We start from the raw sequence: 16,087 nt of genomic DNA, 5'->3' as shown, positions 1-16,087 counted from the left end.
TAAGACTGCTCTTTGTAATAAATTAAACTGTCAATCACTCAAAGTACCTTTAATAACATACTGGTTCCCCGAGCTCTTAAATTACCGGCTGAATTTCATTTATCAGTCTGCTCTATGTGAAAAAGGATTAATTAAACTCATTCCAGTATTACAGTAAGGCTCTATTTCTCTTAGTACTACAGAATAATTGACTGCAAATGAATTGAAAAGTGAGTAAGTAATTGTAGTTATTATTCTGATGTAAATATTGGTTCTCTTTTGACATTTCAAAAGATTTAGTAGAGGCACTTTAGTGATAAGACATCATTACCCTGCCTAGGAAGAAGAGATAGCATACAGAAAGTGAAATTACAATTATTAGTTTAGATACCTAAAAATACTCCTATTATTTGCTTTTTCGTATAGTTATGTACCTTAAAGTACATTTTCATTAACTGTTGCTCCTGATTTATTGTATTAAGTATACTGCAGTAAAGGCAAAGCATTATATCCTGGTGCTTTGGAAAGAATTCAGAGGTAATATGAGTTCTCATAGAGGAATGAGTGAGAAGTTTCTCTAAGAGACAGTCATAACTCTGCCAGTGCTATAAAATGCAAATCAACTGATTGCCATTGTGAATGACTGATTTTCATTAAAAAATTATACCAACAGGCACTGTGAACAGCAAGAAATCACCTTTTAATTGGACAATCAGAGTAGCTCAGACAAGAAACTGCAGCATCTCCAGAATGAACAAAAGATTTGCTGTTCAGAATTGTGTGTAACAGATCACTGAAGCCATTTTCTAAATATAGCATCTCCTAACATCTGTCTGGAGATCAGGGCCATACACAGAAAATCAGCAGCCCAAAATTTAACTTCTAAGTCTGTGTTTTCTTTTTGGGGGTAGCTGGACTGATTTCAGCAATTCTTTGACCCCTGAAGATTGTTTTTTTACAACATTCCTGTAAAGCAAAACCTGGGGGAAAAAAAGCAAACCCTGAAGCCTCTGAATCTGGGGGGTTTTTTTCCCCAGCTTTTTCTGCTTTTCTCTTTTTACTCCTTACCTTCTCTGTAGTTTTGATTCTCAACCTCTCAATAGAAGATCACAAGAAAACTTCAAAGCAGTTTCAGCAGCCCCGCCTCCTGAGCAGTGAATGAATCGAGCATTTCATTCCCCAGCATGACCTGGGACCTGCCTGTTTTGACTGAATTGTCAGCACAACTTCTGCACATTTCAGTTATTGCTGTGAAGACACAGTTTAGACAGACTTTGCTTGTTATTGTTTATTTTCTGCTCCTCTTTTTTCAGGCTAGAACAGGCTGTTTACCTCACAGAACTTTAAATAAATGTTTCTTCCTCAAGAGCACAACACACAAACCTGCCAAGGAATGCAGATGGTATCTAATTTCATTGAGAATTTATCTGTTCTTTAAAGATATCCTGTTTTCTTTCCTTTTTTCCTCCTTTAATTTAAGAAAGCTCTTCAGCAGTTTGGACTGTTTCATTTTACACATCTTTGAAAGCAGAGCATCATAACCTAGATATTTAGTACATATTTAGGCTTTCTTGTAGGTTGTGCATAATAGGAACAGGTGAATAAATGCAAGCTAGTTTTGAGTTATGATAAGGGTACCTGAGGGTAAGTGGAACCAGAAAACCATTTAAATCAGTTAATTCAGGGAGTCAATTAGCACATTGAGACTGCACACAAGAAGGATCCTGTGCAATCATTGGTAAAGGAACTTCAACAACAAGAACATTCTTCATCATGAAATGTAAATATAAACAATATTTACCAACAGCTCAAAATAGGCAAGATATTATTGAGAATAAATATCTAAACAACAATTAATATATTGAAATGGATAATTAATTCTTTTCCAGTATACTTTGAAGACCATTAATGTCAGAGATTTTTGTTTTTTCTCCTCACAGGTTTGTTATGAAGTACTGCATTTTACAAACAACAAAAACATTCTGCAACTAGATAATTAACTTTGCTCATAATTGGTTGTACATTAAGGTAGCAAATCAATGTGGGCACTGAAGCAAAATGATTCTTTAAATTAAAACCAAATGTGTCTGCAATTTAGGGTTTGCCACTACCCTCCCTGCCTGACTTGTCACCAACTCTTTGTTTCAAACGGGCACTCAGATATAGCAGTCATCAGACAATTTTAAAGCCTGGCTGAGGAAAATGAAAATAACTCTATTTTCTTTGCTTAGTTCCCCCAAAATATGGTAGTAGGCAAAAAGAGAAATAAAAATAGATTACAAGAAAAAGGGATCAGGTTATTGATAAAACTGCTGTAAGACAAATAAGCCATAACATTAAGGAGCGACTGTTTACACTCCATGGGAATTCCAATTCCTTAAGCAAACACTTCAAAGGGTCATTTAAAACCCTGTAAAAATCCTCTTATTTGGCAAAACATAAGTTCCTACTTGAAAGTACAAACTAGAGGAGCAGAGTAATTTCACAAACTTGTATGTAGGATCATGAGTTTTATAGAAATCTGTAGCACTCTGTTGGAAATTAGGCCTATTTCTTGTGAAGAACAAGGGGGCAGGGGAGAAGTAAATACACGGTAATCCCAGAGAAAAATATATCAAAGATGGGCTGAAAAATAGTATGAGCCAAGTAAAGTTACACTCACCATGCAGAAAAACATAGATCAGTGGAAGGGCAACAATTCAGATAAACCAGACATCATCAAAACCTCAGGGAAAGATGGGGAAGGAGATTTTCAAATTAGTTTAATATCTAGGTGCCAAAATTTGGCTGATAAAATAGAAATGAACTTCAGGATTTTGCCTGAATCTTTCCAGGCAGATGGTACAGTAGGAAATAAGTGTCAAACTCTTTGATCTATTTGCCTTGGAACATTCGCCTGTTTTGCAAGGGAGAAACTCCTGCATCCCAAGCTCTGCAAAACTTTCACAGCACCGTGTCTGCCTCTTTCCAACACTTTAATTGGTAATATCATGCAGCTCCACAAAGTCATAATGCCCACTGCAGAAACCATTCAAAATAAAAATCACAGCCTTTAACCAAATCCTGAGATTTGTTTTTAAGGAAATCATTCAATCCAATAAGAACTGGCATACTTCATAAAATATGTAAGATTTAAGACCCAGGTTTGTCAAACATCAGAGCAATATTGGATAACAAATGGAATTAGAGCAATAAGGCTGGAATACGGTTGCCTAGGAGGCCTGTTGCAGAAGCAGGATACCCGACTTTTGGATTCTCCACCTGGCTAAGCATAGCTGTAAGTTGGTGGTTTCAGGTAAAACCTGTATCTTTATGTCTCAGCTTTCCAACTGTGAAGCTTGAGGAAAATCCTCCCCTTTAAGACACTGAGATTTCTCAAACAGTGAAGTTTGATTCCAGAGTGTGTTTGCGTCTTCCCGGGGCTCCCTGCATTGTTAGTGCCAGCTGAAGAGGCACAAGCAGAAACACAAAGGTGTGGGTTTCATTTGAAAACTGCAATTGAGGAAATGCTTTGAGGTACTCCCAGTGTAGCGACTTCAGGCAAATACCCAGCAGGAAATGATGATGAAATATGTAGATAAGATTCTTGCTGACCTAGAAAGGCTCAGGCATTTATTCAAAGGGAGGAGGTGTAAGAGCATTCTGGTTGTTTAAATAAGTTGCCATAAAATTACAGCAATATTTGCATCCAGTGCTGATTCAAATTGAATCAGTAGAAAAGCACTCGTTAACTTTAGTAGAATTAATATCCAGCCAATTTGATTAAAGCTCTATGGACAGTTGCAATCTTGGTTATGTGTAACATAGTAGTAATATTGATGCTTAAATTATCCATGAAGTTCAAACTGTGAACTATCCCAAGCTTCCAAATTTTAATGACCTTGAATTTTAGCCTAACAGGGAACAACAGCTGGAATCTGTGTCTATTCACTCCTACTTCTTTGTGGTTTTGAAGGTGTGAATGCATCTCTGGCAGGAGTCCCTTTTGCCTGTGCGTGTGGCCCCCAGCTGATCCAAGTGCATCCTTGTGCCCACTGCTGCACACCCGCATCAGTTCCAAACACCAGATTAACAGAGAGGGCGCAGCCAAGATTGCACAGAGCATTTCACTCCACTGTTACATTAATGGCATAGCTAAGGTTAATCACATTGTTTAAAATTTTCATTGCATAAAGGATTTAGGAGAATCTTTAGACTGCAGTAAAAAGCAGAGCTTTAACAATGCCTGGCAGGCTTCTCTCTTTTGTAGTTACATTTTGTGATCTTCACTCTAGTGACACCTCGTTACCCAAATAGGCACTACTGCCTACTTTAAATCTCCCCAAGCTCATGGTTACAGGGATTTTTCATCCAGTTGCTGTGTACATGCACAGCAGAGGGGAGAGTTCTTTTGTATCCAGGTTTCAGTTTTTTCTCTCATCTCCCTTCTTGTGCCACAGTTGACTGACACACTTCTGACTCTGTCCCCATAGTAGCCCATCACACCCTTCTCATTTAATATTATACCCTTCTCCTACTGTCGCTAACAACATAGCAATATTATAAACTGTTTAGTTCAAACCAAAAAGGAAGCACCCTTTTTCCTTCAACCTTCAAAAAAATGTGACTTACATTTCTAGGACAATGACTCATTTAGATTCTAGCTTCAAAGTTCAATTTTGTACGTGCCTTTTAAAAATTGAATGCCAGGATCCTGCCAAGAAGTAAAGGGCATCATTTCCTAGGGTTCAGGAAGGCCAATCCCCCTTTACAGAAATCATTTTGTTATTCCCTAGCACAAATCTGAACTGCTCAAGTCAGGATTTCAATGAGTTTCTAGCTCAGCATGCACCATTCACTTTCAGGAAATGTCCAGGCAAAGGCATCTAATCCCAGATCCGCTGTCCATGAGGTCACAGGCCCTGTGGAAAACACTGCCAGCACAGAACAGTCTGCCTGCTGGTATGATAAATCTACTGCTCTGAAAACCAAGAAGGCGCATATTGAGTTCATTCAAATCACATTCCCTTTTTCATTTTCCTTTTTTAAAGTTTCCTAACATTTGAATGTTGCTTCATATTCCAGGGAACATCAATGCCTGACATTGTGACGAGTAGGTGGTAAACACACAAACCCTGCATGTGAACTGCTTAGCTATCCCACCAATAAAGGAGCAACATTAACGAGTGTTCTCCTATATATCCTAGAATATTTCTTCCTGTTTCCAATTGTGCAACAGTCCAAATATTGAACTAATATTCTTTAATTATGGGACTGTTGCTGGGTACTACATCAAATTATGAGCATATTAAAATCCTGCTGTTCTGCCTACTCTGACACACGAAACCAAATTTATTTTCTCAGAACTTCAAACATCACGGTGCACTCAAGTCATTCTCAAACAAAAAGATGCTTTGATTGATTTGCTTTCTACTTATTCTTAGAAAATACTTTATATTGTAATGATGCATACCTAATTGCCATGAAAAAAATTCTTCCAACAACTTCCAGAAGGTAACATATAAAGTTTTTGTCTGTGCTCAAGAATCAACTTGAAAACAAGAAATAAATAAGCACAAAAAGAATCTTAGAATTGTATTTCACAGTCATGCTTAAAAGATCTGGAATTCTACTACTGATGAAAATGGGCTGCAAAACTTGTTAGCAGATAGAATTAAAAATTCTAATTAGAATGGAACATCACATTAGTCGAGTCATTTCAGTCTCCAAGCGGTCTCTAGGAAGTGTTGCTTTAAGAAGCTGTACCCAGCCCTCAGGCCCTCTGGAGATGCAGCTCTGAGTGCCAGCAAGGTCAGCACACAATTCAAATGTCACCTGATGTCTCCTGCTCCACACAGACATCATAAAACTGATTTGTTTTAACTGAAACCACATTTGCTGAGAAGCAACTGGCAAAATAGTTATCAAATGCTGTACAAACCTCAGCTATATACCTAATTATTTATAGGTGTGAACAAATCCATTAGCAAGACATCTAAATCTCCTTTCCTCCCTCCTCATAATATATGGCACACAAGAGGCAGATATGCAGTAACTGTTCACAAAATCAGACCCTACAAACCCACTGGCATTTTTTAAAATTCAAAAGCTAAATTCTGCTCCTTGGAAACCAAGTTGTCATCGAGTTTAGTTTGCCCATTATTATTTGCCAGATATTTCCTCCCCCTAGCATGACTGAGATACACCCAGTGGGTTCTGAGGGCTCTGCAGACTGAAGAGAGGTCTGTGCAGTTGCTTTTCAGATCTGGGGAGATGAAGGCATGTTTCACAGTGTTGTTTCAGCACTTTTGAAAATGTAATTCAACATTTTGACTGCTAATACACATAAGTGAAATCTGATATCCAGATGACAGAAAAACTTCTTAATACATCACAATGGGGGGCTGGGGTTTGGGGTTTTTTTAACTCCACATGAAAAGGAAACACAACGTTCTTTAGTTAAATATACATAGATCTCTGTGCTGACTGCAGCATGCTACACAGCCATTTCTTTTCAGCACGTAACTCTCTCATTTCCTCTGAGTCCATTTAGAAGTCTATTATATTAAGGGAGGGAAATGCATCACTTTGGTAATTATTCTGTTTACACTCACACTAAACCACACAGCCTTAACCACAAGAAGAATAAAGATTATTTCCCAGGTTAATAAGGGTTACATTCACGACAAAAAACCATGTGCAGTGTGACAGAGTTACAAAATGCCTCAAGATGAATTCTGTGCACGTCTGCTGCTGCAAGTCAGGAATTGCAAGGCTGACCATGCACCAGGGTAACGCTGATCAGTGCTACATGCAACATTCACCTATGTCTGCCTTACTCAAGTTTCTGTCATCTGCTGCTGGTTTTGATGCAGCCCAAGAGGAAAAATTGGGTCCTGTGACTTATTTGGATTTATAATGAACATCCTTTAAAAAGTTTGTGCTCATCTACACAATTTAGATTTTAAACTGTGACAGCAATACAAAGTGAAGGGATTAATCTCAGTTTTAACTAATCATGTTTTCCTTAAGGGACATTAAAGATTTAGTTGCATAGGACATTAAAAGATCACCAGATATCTTTCTCCAGGACCTTTCTATTTTTTCTTTGTAGTTAATTACAGGAGAGGTTGTCTGTCCTCTCCAGGCTGATGTGGAAAAACTGCAGAAGGTGCTGAAAGGCTGTCAGAAATAATCTGAATCCTCATAAATGCCCACAATGGTAATTAGCCAAGTTGAAGTAATTTCAGATTCAAGGCATTAAAGTTAAAAGCACTATTAGAGTGAGTTTACAAGAGTTTTTGTGTGACTGGGACTCTGGTTAGGGATATAAACAGTTGTGACTTCACCTATTTTTTTTTTCCATGAACTTACAGGAATTAAACATAGTTCTCTCACAGAAATCCTCTTGAATAAGTATTTTAAAATATTGACATTTGCAGTTTCTTATGCTATTTCTAAAAGTCATTCTCTGAATTACTAGGAGGAGAAACTGGGGAATTCAAAATTGAAGGATGGTAACTTTGTTGGAGAGATACATTGCAAAGTTCAGACCCACATTCTGAACTTCCCAAAACTAGTGGAAAAGCAAAGGGCTATAGGAAGTTCCAGGAGATCCATCAGAGAAGGGAGGTTCTCACTGAGGGTTCCTGTCCATGTACCTTGGGACACAAACCATGCTCCAGCCACGGCTGCTGCGTGCCCGCTGTCCGGGGCTGTTTGCCCGGCCATGCTGCAGACAACCAGCCAGGCTCCTCTGTTAAAACCCTGCCAACCTCCCTGTCAACTGGAATTGCTTCTTTTTTCTTTCTTAGAGCCAAATCCCTCGTACACTGAGCCTTCCACAAATAAAGCAAAAGCTTTTTAAAGGAAGCTCCTATCAATACATTGTTAGTTGCGTGGTCAGTTTGTTGATGCTGTTGGTGTTTGGACGCGTTCCCTGGGGAGGCTGTGCGTGCCCTCCCGGGGCGGCCAGGCTGCTCCTTCCTCATCTCAGGCCGTGCTGCCAGGAGATAACGAGGCTCATTAGCCCCCCAGAGAGCTTGTCTGAAAGCTGCACTAGCCAGCACTGCTGTACCTATCCAGGCTCAGGTCTGTGGCACTGCCGCCAGCCAAGTTGTGCTCCTGGCTCCTGGGGGTGCCCAGGCCTGGATGCTGCTACAGCCCTGGCACCAGGAAAGGGAATTCTGTTATGTGAACCGTGGCAGAGGAAATAGAACAAAGTTAATTAGAGAGAAGAGAATCTAGCCTGAAATATGCACAGTACAAAGAGATGAAAGAGGACAGAATAATGCAAAATTAAATTGTGAACGAAATAAGGGAGGCGCGCTGATAAAGGGGTCAGGAACTGTGTGAAGGAGGGCATGAAGACCAGAGGGTAAAAATCTGATTAGCTGTTAATACACAAGCAGATCTGAAATGGTGAGGTAATTGTTTTAGGAAGCAAGAGAAACTTAAAACAGACACACAATAATGATACCAAGTACAGAAAACCCTTTGATTTTTTTTCTTAAGAGAGCTTTATACAATGAAAAGAACTAAGAGGGGAATGAGGCTGTGATGGGAAAAGTAATTCAGAAATTGCAAAAGGCATAGAAGCAAGGGGAAAGACACAGGAAAATATCTAAACGTGCAGTGCATTTAACATCAGCAGCCCAGCATCTGCAATGTCACAGTATTGATGTTTGGTGTCCTGGAGCTTTCCCTTTAAACTGAAAGGGGAATCAATTAAACCTCAAATAGCAAAATTTTGGCTCTGTGAAACATGGCTTCAGGAACCACATTTTGGTAAAATTCTTGTAGAAAAGGAACAGCAGACAGGTAATTTAAATTATGATCACACTGAAATGAGCAAGGAAAACCAGTTTCAGAACAATCGCCCCTTAAATACTAGGATTCAACTTACATTTTTCTTTAGAATACTCTCCTGTATTCACCTATTCCTTAAGCCTAGCTGGTTCTGCTCGAAAGTACTGTTTAATGTAATTCATAAAATCCCTTTTAATTCTTTGGGGAATCATTGGAAGTGCTACAGATTCCTTCATGTTTCCAAAGGCAGGTAAAGTGTTTTACTGTGGAGCTGTGAAAGGCAGCATTAAGCAGTACAAAATATGAACACAATACAAATGCGATGACCTGCTAAACTCCAGGGTGTCATAGAATCACAGTAAAAATCAGGTTGCAGGGCACTTCTGGAGGTCTCCAGTGCAACCTCCTGCTCAAAGCACAGCAGGCTTCCAAAGTTAAATCAGGTTGCCATGGTGTATCACACCTCTATGAGAAATTACCACAGAGATTAAGCATAAGCAGATATTTCTAGGAGACAGTTTTCTTCTGTTGTCTCTATCCAATCAGAAATAACAGTCCCTGAATTCTGCAAAGCAGCCTCACACATCAGAGAACAATCAGACTGCACTGTTAGTGGGGCAGACACATTCATCCTGAGTAGATGATGCTTCACTGGACAAAGCAATAGCCCTGCTCTGGTCAGTGCCCCTGGATGAAAACCAGTGTGGGCTGCAAGCACAGTGAATGCAGGCTGTTACAGCACTCCCTGTCATTAACTCATCCAAAGCCATGCCCTAGTCCAAGAGAACTGAAAATTGCCTTCTATTGACATTTCTGTTTGGAAGGAGAAAGTGAAGTGCTTCTGACCCCAATAGTTAGATTTTTTAGAAACTCATTCTCTCGCCGATAATGGGTTCATTTCTGCTGCATAAAGCAATATCCTCCTAACTAACAGGATTTCAGGGGAAGAAAAAGATGCTTCATCCCCAGTACCATCAAAATCCCAGTGGTATTAACAGGCTTCTTAAACCACAACCAAGATTGACCTCAGTACCTGAACGCAGCAGTGAACTGTACAGACACTCAGTGAACCAACATTGCAGCCCAGCACCAGACTCCCAGGAGCACAGAAATAGCACAGGGTGCTGCTGGCACACCTGAAGGCTGGGGGAGGAAGGAGAACAGAGGCTTTGGTAAACACCCCTGCTCCCCATACTAAATACAGTCAGTGTGCGACGCTGAAGAAACACACACACACACAAAAGGAGAACTTTTGCAAAACAGACACTAGTTCCTTAGTTAAAAACAAGTCTTGTTGAATACAGTAAAAGCTGTAAGAGCACTCTTTTGTTTCCAGTTTCATCAAAACTTCAATTAAATGATGCTGACATGCAATTACTCTACTGTTAAATACCAGGCCACTGCTGAGCTTTGACTACAGGCCGCTAATGCATGTACTGGCAAATAGGCACTGGATCATTGTCTGTGCTGGGGAAGGCAAAGGAAGAACTACAGGCTTAGTCAAAACTGCATTAAATTTCTATTTACCCTTGTTTTTGTAAGCAATAAAAGTCTGAAACACAAGTACAGTGGCTTCTACCTCATAGTCAGAATGTTTGGCAATCCAAAGTGGTGTTTTATGAGTAAGTTTGAAGAACCAGGGTTCAATGGTTGCAAGAGGAACCTGAACATTTCTCTGAATTTGCTTCACATCAAGTGACTGACACAGTTTAATAGAGAATCACAAATTACAACCTGGTCTCAATGTCTCAATGACATTTTGACACAGGTGGTCCCTTCACTACCAGAGTTTATTGTTCTAGTCTCAGTCCTCTGCCCTGTGTCCTGTGCCTTCACCCGAGGCATGAACACAGCTTCTCTGCAGGCTCCATCAGGGCAGCACAGCCGAGCTGCCCAGCTGCCACAGCTTGGGACCAGGTGTTTCCTCACTCCCAGCACCTCGGACCAGGCCAGAGTAGCTTTCACAGTAAACTCTGGGTTAGGAAAGAAACTGACAGCTGGGCTTGGGTACACAGGAGTTGAACATGCAGGTTGTGACAACCTCACAAGGGGTTCCCCTCACCAATGAAAGACCCTTATGAAAAACTGGTGAGGAAAAAAGCAAAGGGAAACTGAGGGAAGTGAACAGCTCAGGAAAGATGTTTTGAACAGAGACAAGTGTCCCTTGCAGCCAAAGAGCAGAGTCAGGGCTCTGCCTGAAGATCCACATGGTACCTGACTGCAGACGTTCATCAGGATGGACACAGCACACACCCAGGGCCCACCTGCACAGCTCATCCTGCAGGTCCATCTGGCAGCCTGGGATGGGGCAGACACCAAGGAACAGCAGCAGGGAGCACCCTGCACCCAAGGGGGAGACACCAACCAAGATTTTATTCTCAGGCTACTGTGCTGTATTAGTTCTCTTAAAATTACAATGGTTTTGATCAGATAAAGCAGCACTACAAGGAACTGTTGCTCAATCATTGATGCCTCTGAAAGAAGACATCACAAATAAGTACAATTTAGGCTGTTAGAACTTCACCTTCCTACATTTTATGCAATGCAGATTTATTAATCTACATTTACAGCAAAGTAGAAACTTTTTCTTATAGTGAGAAGAAGGGAAGGGATATTTAGAGCCTTTCAAGCTCTTAGAAGACTATTAAACATAGGAGGGTATTACAAAAATCCTTGTTTCATAAACCCTAGAAAGAATTAAGCTGTTTCTAATGTGACAAACATTAAACTCTTTCATTATTTAAAATTCAATTTTAAAAAAAATTATGCCTAGGGTAAAATTTTATAAACAAAGACACCTAAAAATATTTTAACATGAATCCATGGCTCTCTTTACAAAAGCATTTGCATAATGGACCCAGCCCTGTTCCCTGCACAGAGCCTGAGGAAGGGGGCCATGGGCTGTGGAGTGGCACAGCGGAGTCCCCTGCTGATGTTCAGCATCTGCCACCTCCCTTGCTTGGCTCTCTTGTTTCCAAATCCCAGCTCTGCAGGAGGCTGACCAGGTGCAGAGCACAAAATGTCTGCCTGTATCCCACCTTCCTCTGGAAACCCCTCCCACACCCCCAAGCCCCTCAGAGCCGCTGGGGGGGGATGCTGGGCTTTGCAGCATCGGCAATTTCAGACCTCCTGGGTGCACACCGGGGACCTGCTCCCACACGGCCCCATCAGAACTGCTCCAATCCCACACATCACAAGGTGCTGTTTGTCCTTGGGAAGCTTCATTGTCAAAGCATCTTTCTTGACTTAGATTTAAGGCTTAGACTACTTTAACTTGGGCAAAACGACCCTGATAAGTTACACGGTGCAGCAGAACAGCACAAATTGCTTTGTTAGGCTTGCAAACATTGACAAACACTAAATTTCACTCAAGTCTATCATAATCCCTAAGAGTCATTGAAATCTTCCCAAACACACCACTGCTTTCAATCCCACCCATGCAGTGAGGCACTCCAGCTTTTTTATAACCCTCCTGTTGACTGACAGAGGCTTCTCTTCCACTGAATTAATTCCCTGTGTTGTTGGAGCTGCAAAACAAGCCTCTCACAGCAGCCCAGTGTTGTGAGAACCTGACCCTCCTCATCTTCTTCACAAACATCAACTCTCAATGTCCTGAACTGCAGCAGGAAAAATGCTAGAAATCCATAGTGCTGCAGGTAACCAGGGTGGCCTCGCTGTCCCATGTTACCGTTGAAAGGCAGATCTGCTGGAAGCAGGGGTGTCTGCTGTCCTGCACCTTAGGAATCCTCTCTGTCTGGGTATCAAACCACCCCCACCTTGCTCTGAGAGCACCCTGGGTCTCTGCAAAGACAGGATCATCATGCAAAACAGAAAGAGGGAATCAAGCCCAGAAAACTGTTGCTGAAATTGTCATTTGACAGGAGACTTGACAAATGCCAAGAACACTTTTTGGAGAAAACCAAGACCTTTAACTGTTCAGAAGACAAGGAAGATGGAAAGTTATCTATGTGAGCTGTTGAAGCTTTAGTTTTGTCCTGCCCTGTGTCTCCTGCTCTCAGTGCAGCCTGTGAAGCTGCATTACTGCTTCACTACAGGAGACAGGAGGTTGTCCAGAGCTAGGTCAGGAATCCTTTAGTAAAGACAGGAATAAAATCCCAGCCATGGATGAGCCTCCGGTTTCAAGATCACACTTGGAAGTCAAAGGCATCATGCACTTCTGAACTTCAGTCCTATGAACTCCAGCCCATTGTACTTCTTAGTGATCAGCCTACATATCTTGAAAAAAATTGAACTTTTGAGTACTTTTTTTCCAATAAAGTATAGACAATAAAATATACTACAAGTATACATTTTTTAACCTTCTTGATATGGCACAGAAATCAAAATAATTCAGTTACAGGAACTGGGTTTAATTCTGCAGCAGCTGCAAGGTGCAGTAATATTGTAAAATACATTCTTTTATTTGTTTTTGGAGTCTAATAATGATCTACCATTCCCCATTTCAGTGGTATTTGGCTATTACTATGTTTCTGTAATATTAATAACATTATAATCTTCATTAGTATGCAAATCTATACCATCTGACAAGCTCCTGTTCTCTTCCATGAGCTCCTTTGTTGTTGCGGCCTCATGAATTTCATTATGACACTATATTATCATCAGACAGTGGGCAGTGGGGGTGGGGAATAGAATGATGTGGAAATCATAATCTCTTGTTTTAATAATGAATCCAGTTTCATATTTAAGTTTGGTTTTGCACAAGCTGCTTCTGAGAGAAAAGGGAGCAAAAGGGAGGAAATCTTCCAAAACTGCTTCTGTACAGTAACCTTTCGAGCAGATGCCACTGGAGGGGTGTACCGGAGGGAGATGTTCCTCAGCCCTGTGTCTCATTTACATTTCAGAAAACAACAATGATTCTATCCATATGTTTTTTCTATTCATAGCTTTACAGATGGCAAAAGAAAACAAGAGAATTCGTGCCATTCAAAAACTCGCGGCCATTTCCTCTCCAATTAAACTGGTACCAATTATCAGTCTTCGTCTTCAATCACAATAATTATTAAAAAACTGTAATTATTCTTGGAGCAGCCTGTGGTTGTATAAGTAAGCACCATTTGACAGGCTAGCAAGAAGCTTGTAGGAGTGCAAACATTCCTTCCAGTATGGAAACACAGGGCCCCGTGTCCTGGGCAGGCTCCGGCCGCTGTGGAGCAGCCGAGCTTGGGTCCCCTCAATTCTCTCACTCCCAGCTCCATTGTGGGACCTTCCTGGTCTCACCCAACATTTCTTTACTTTTAGGCTAGAGGGACTTTAGGGGAAAGCTTAAGCAACAGAAATGGTGGGATTAAGTAGGAAAAGTCCATTGGACCTCCCAGCATTGCCCTGTCCCCTGTCCAGCCCTGGCAATTGTGCAGCTCCCCCCAGAGCTGGGGGAGACACTGCAGCAGGGTCATTAAACTGCTGCTGTCACACCAGAAAAGCACCTAGAATTTTCTTAGCAAAATAAGAAACCACTCCTTTTAAGTCTTATAGAATCCAGCAATTTCTAGAAACAAACATGATTCCTTAGAAAATAAATTGGAGTCACTAATGTTGTGTTGAGACCCAATATTAAAAAGAGATTTCTATCCTTCCTGTAAAATTTTGTATTTTACCTGAATTACTGCTTAGGTATTATTAATACCCAAATCAACCTTATTACTAAAACCTACAGTGCTCTCTACAAAAGGCCACACCCAGGACCTGCTCTGGACGTTCAGTCAATTGTAGAAAATCTGATCAGCATTAATATGGGATTATCTTCTCCTTTCCTGATAAGTATGATTGCACATCAGCTAACATGATCATGTGAATTTAGGTAACATTAACTACTGTTGTTTATTAAGCAATTTGTTAGTGGTGTCCCCTTCTCAAAGGAGATTTTAGTACTAGAACAAGACTTATCTCCAAAAATTCCATGAATGGGGTAATTATTCTGAGCTATTTATCAAAGAAAAGATTAGTAAACTCAACAAGAATGCCCAATTCAAAAGCTATTTTGGATTACTTATCAGAAAGAAGTGCGAATTATTACATTTTGTGACCTACAATGTAAGGTTTCTTTGGCTCTTTTTGCTATTTAAAACATACTAATGCTAAAGTAAATATATTTATATTTTAAAATGCAGATTAGCAATTCAAAACTACACATTAATTAAAACACTGCCAGTTTTCCTATTTTCCTAGTGGGTGCTGTCAAAAATCAGAACTTTTGTCGTGCTGAAGTTGCACTTACAAGCTCAGAGTTGTTCACTTTATCCTCCTCCTCATTAAGGAAAAACCTGTCATTGAAAGAAACTGTTTAAAGCAAGAAAAGAAATGTGTGAGTCTATTTAAAGCAAGCAGGGAAATGTGTTTGGACTTTGATTATGGCCATTTAAAAAAGCCCTGCTAGTCAAAGATGGTGATTTTTTTAGTATTTAAATAACACTTCACATTCTTCTAAGACATTTTACTAAGAAGATTGTTAAATTAGGTGATAAAAGGTTACTTTTGTCTTTAAAGCTGAAATATGTAACTATTATTTCTTATCTGTCTAGAATTAGAAAAGCTTCAATATAATATATTTTAAAGAAGTCATTATCAAAATTCACCAGACTTCATAAAGCAAACAAATGCTTCACTTCCCGCCCTTGTTTAATCTCAGTAAGACAATTTCTTCCATGTTTTGAAATGGCAGATTTCTTTCAACATTTGAAGGAGCAGTACCTTTTATTTTCAAATAATAATAAGCACAGGCTGTGGTTGGGAAGCCCTAACCACCTTCCTTTTGTGAAAAACGAGGTTCACTCTCCTGTGAGAATTTAAAGAGTTTAATATACAGACAATAAGAGACACATAAAATAAAGCAAAGGGATAACGGCCGGGTGCCTTGGCGCTCTGCCAAGAGCACACCTGATGCCCGAGGTGAGTCCTTTTTATACCATTTTTACTGTCTGTTCTCTATTCATATTCAAACTTTTCCAGGAACTTTTCTGCATGGCCACTCCTTGGTTCCGCCTTTTTAGAGCATGTGTAGTCTTCTGCCTTGTGGTTTTATTTGATTCTTGGGGTTGGGCCCGCTAGGTAAGAGTCGATGGTAGGGTGGATCTCTTAATTCTCCAGACAGTCAGGGCTGATTGCAGCTTTGGCCTCTTTGCCCCCCGGGCAGAGCGGTGATAGCGGCTCTCGGACCCTCCTGGCCGCCCGTTCTCCGGGCAGAGCAGCCTTTGGGCCCTTTTGTTCCCCGGACAAAGTGTTGATCAGCAGCTTCTCGGGCCTCATCCTCTGCTCGCTTGGAGGTTCTCTTACTTGCTCACACTTGCTAACATTCTTGCTAAAA

At 40.5% G+C, this 16,087-nt stretch overlaps 1 protein-coding gene across 5 annotated transcripts in view; it reads left to right on the top strand.

Annotated features, from left to right (window-relative positions):
• CHST8 (carbohydrate sulfotransferase 8) overlaps positions 1 to 16,087 on the top strand; it is a 186,020-nt gene that overhangs the window by 121,077 nt on the left and 48,856 nt on the right. The gene's annotated exons all lie outside the window — the stretch shown is intronic.

This window comes from Corvus kubaryi, unplaced genomic scaffold (genome assembly GCF_017639235.1).
Source record: "Corvus kubaryi isolate FWS band 111438036 unplaced genomic scaffold, C.kubaryi_AGA036_p1.0 37300, whole genome shotgun sequence".
NCBI lineage: Eukaryota > Metazoa > Chordata > Aves > Passeriformes > Corvidae > Corvus > Corvus kubaryi.
Note: the sequence above shows the minus strand (reverse complement) of the source record. Positions and strands in the feature narration are given on the sequence as shown.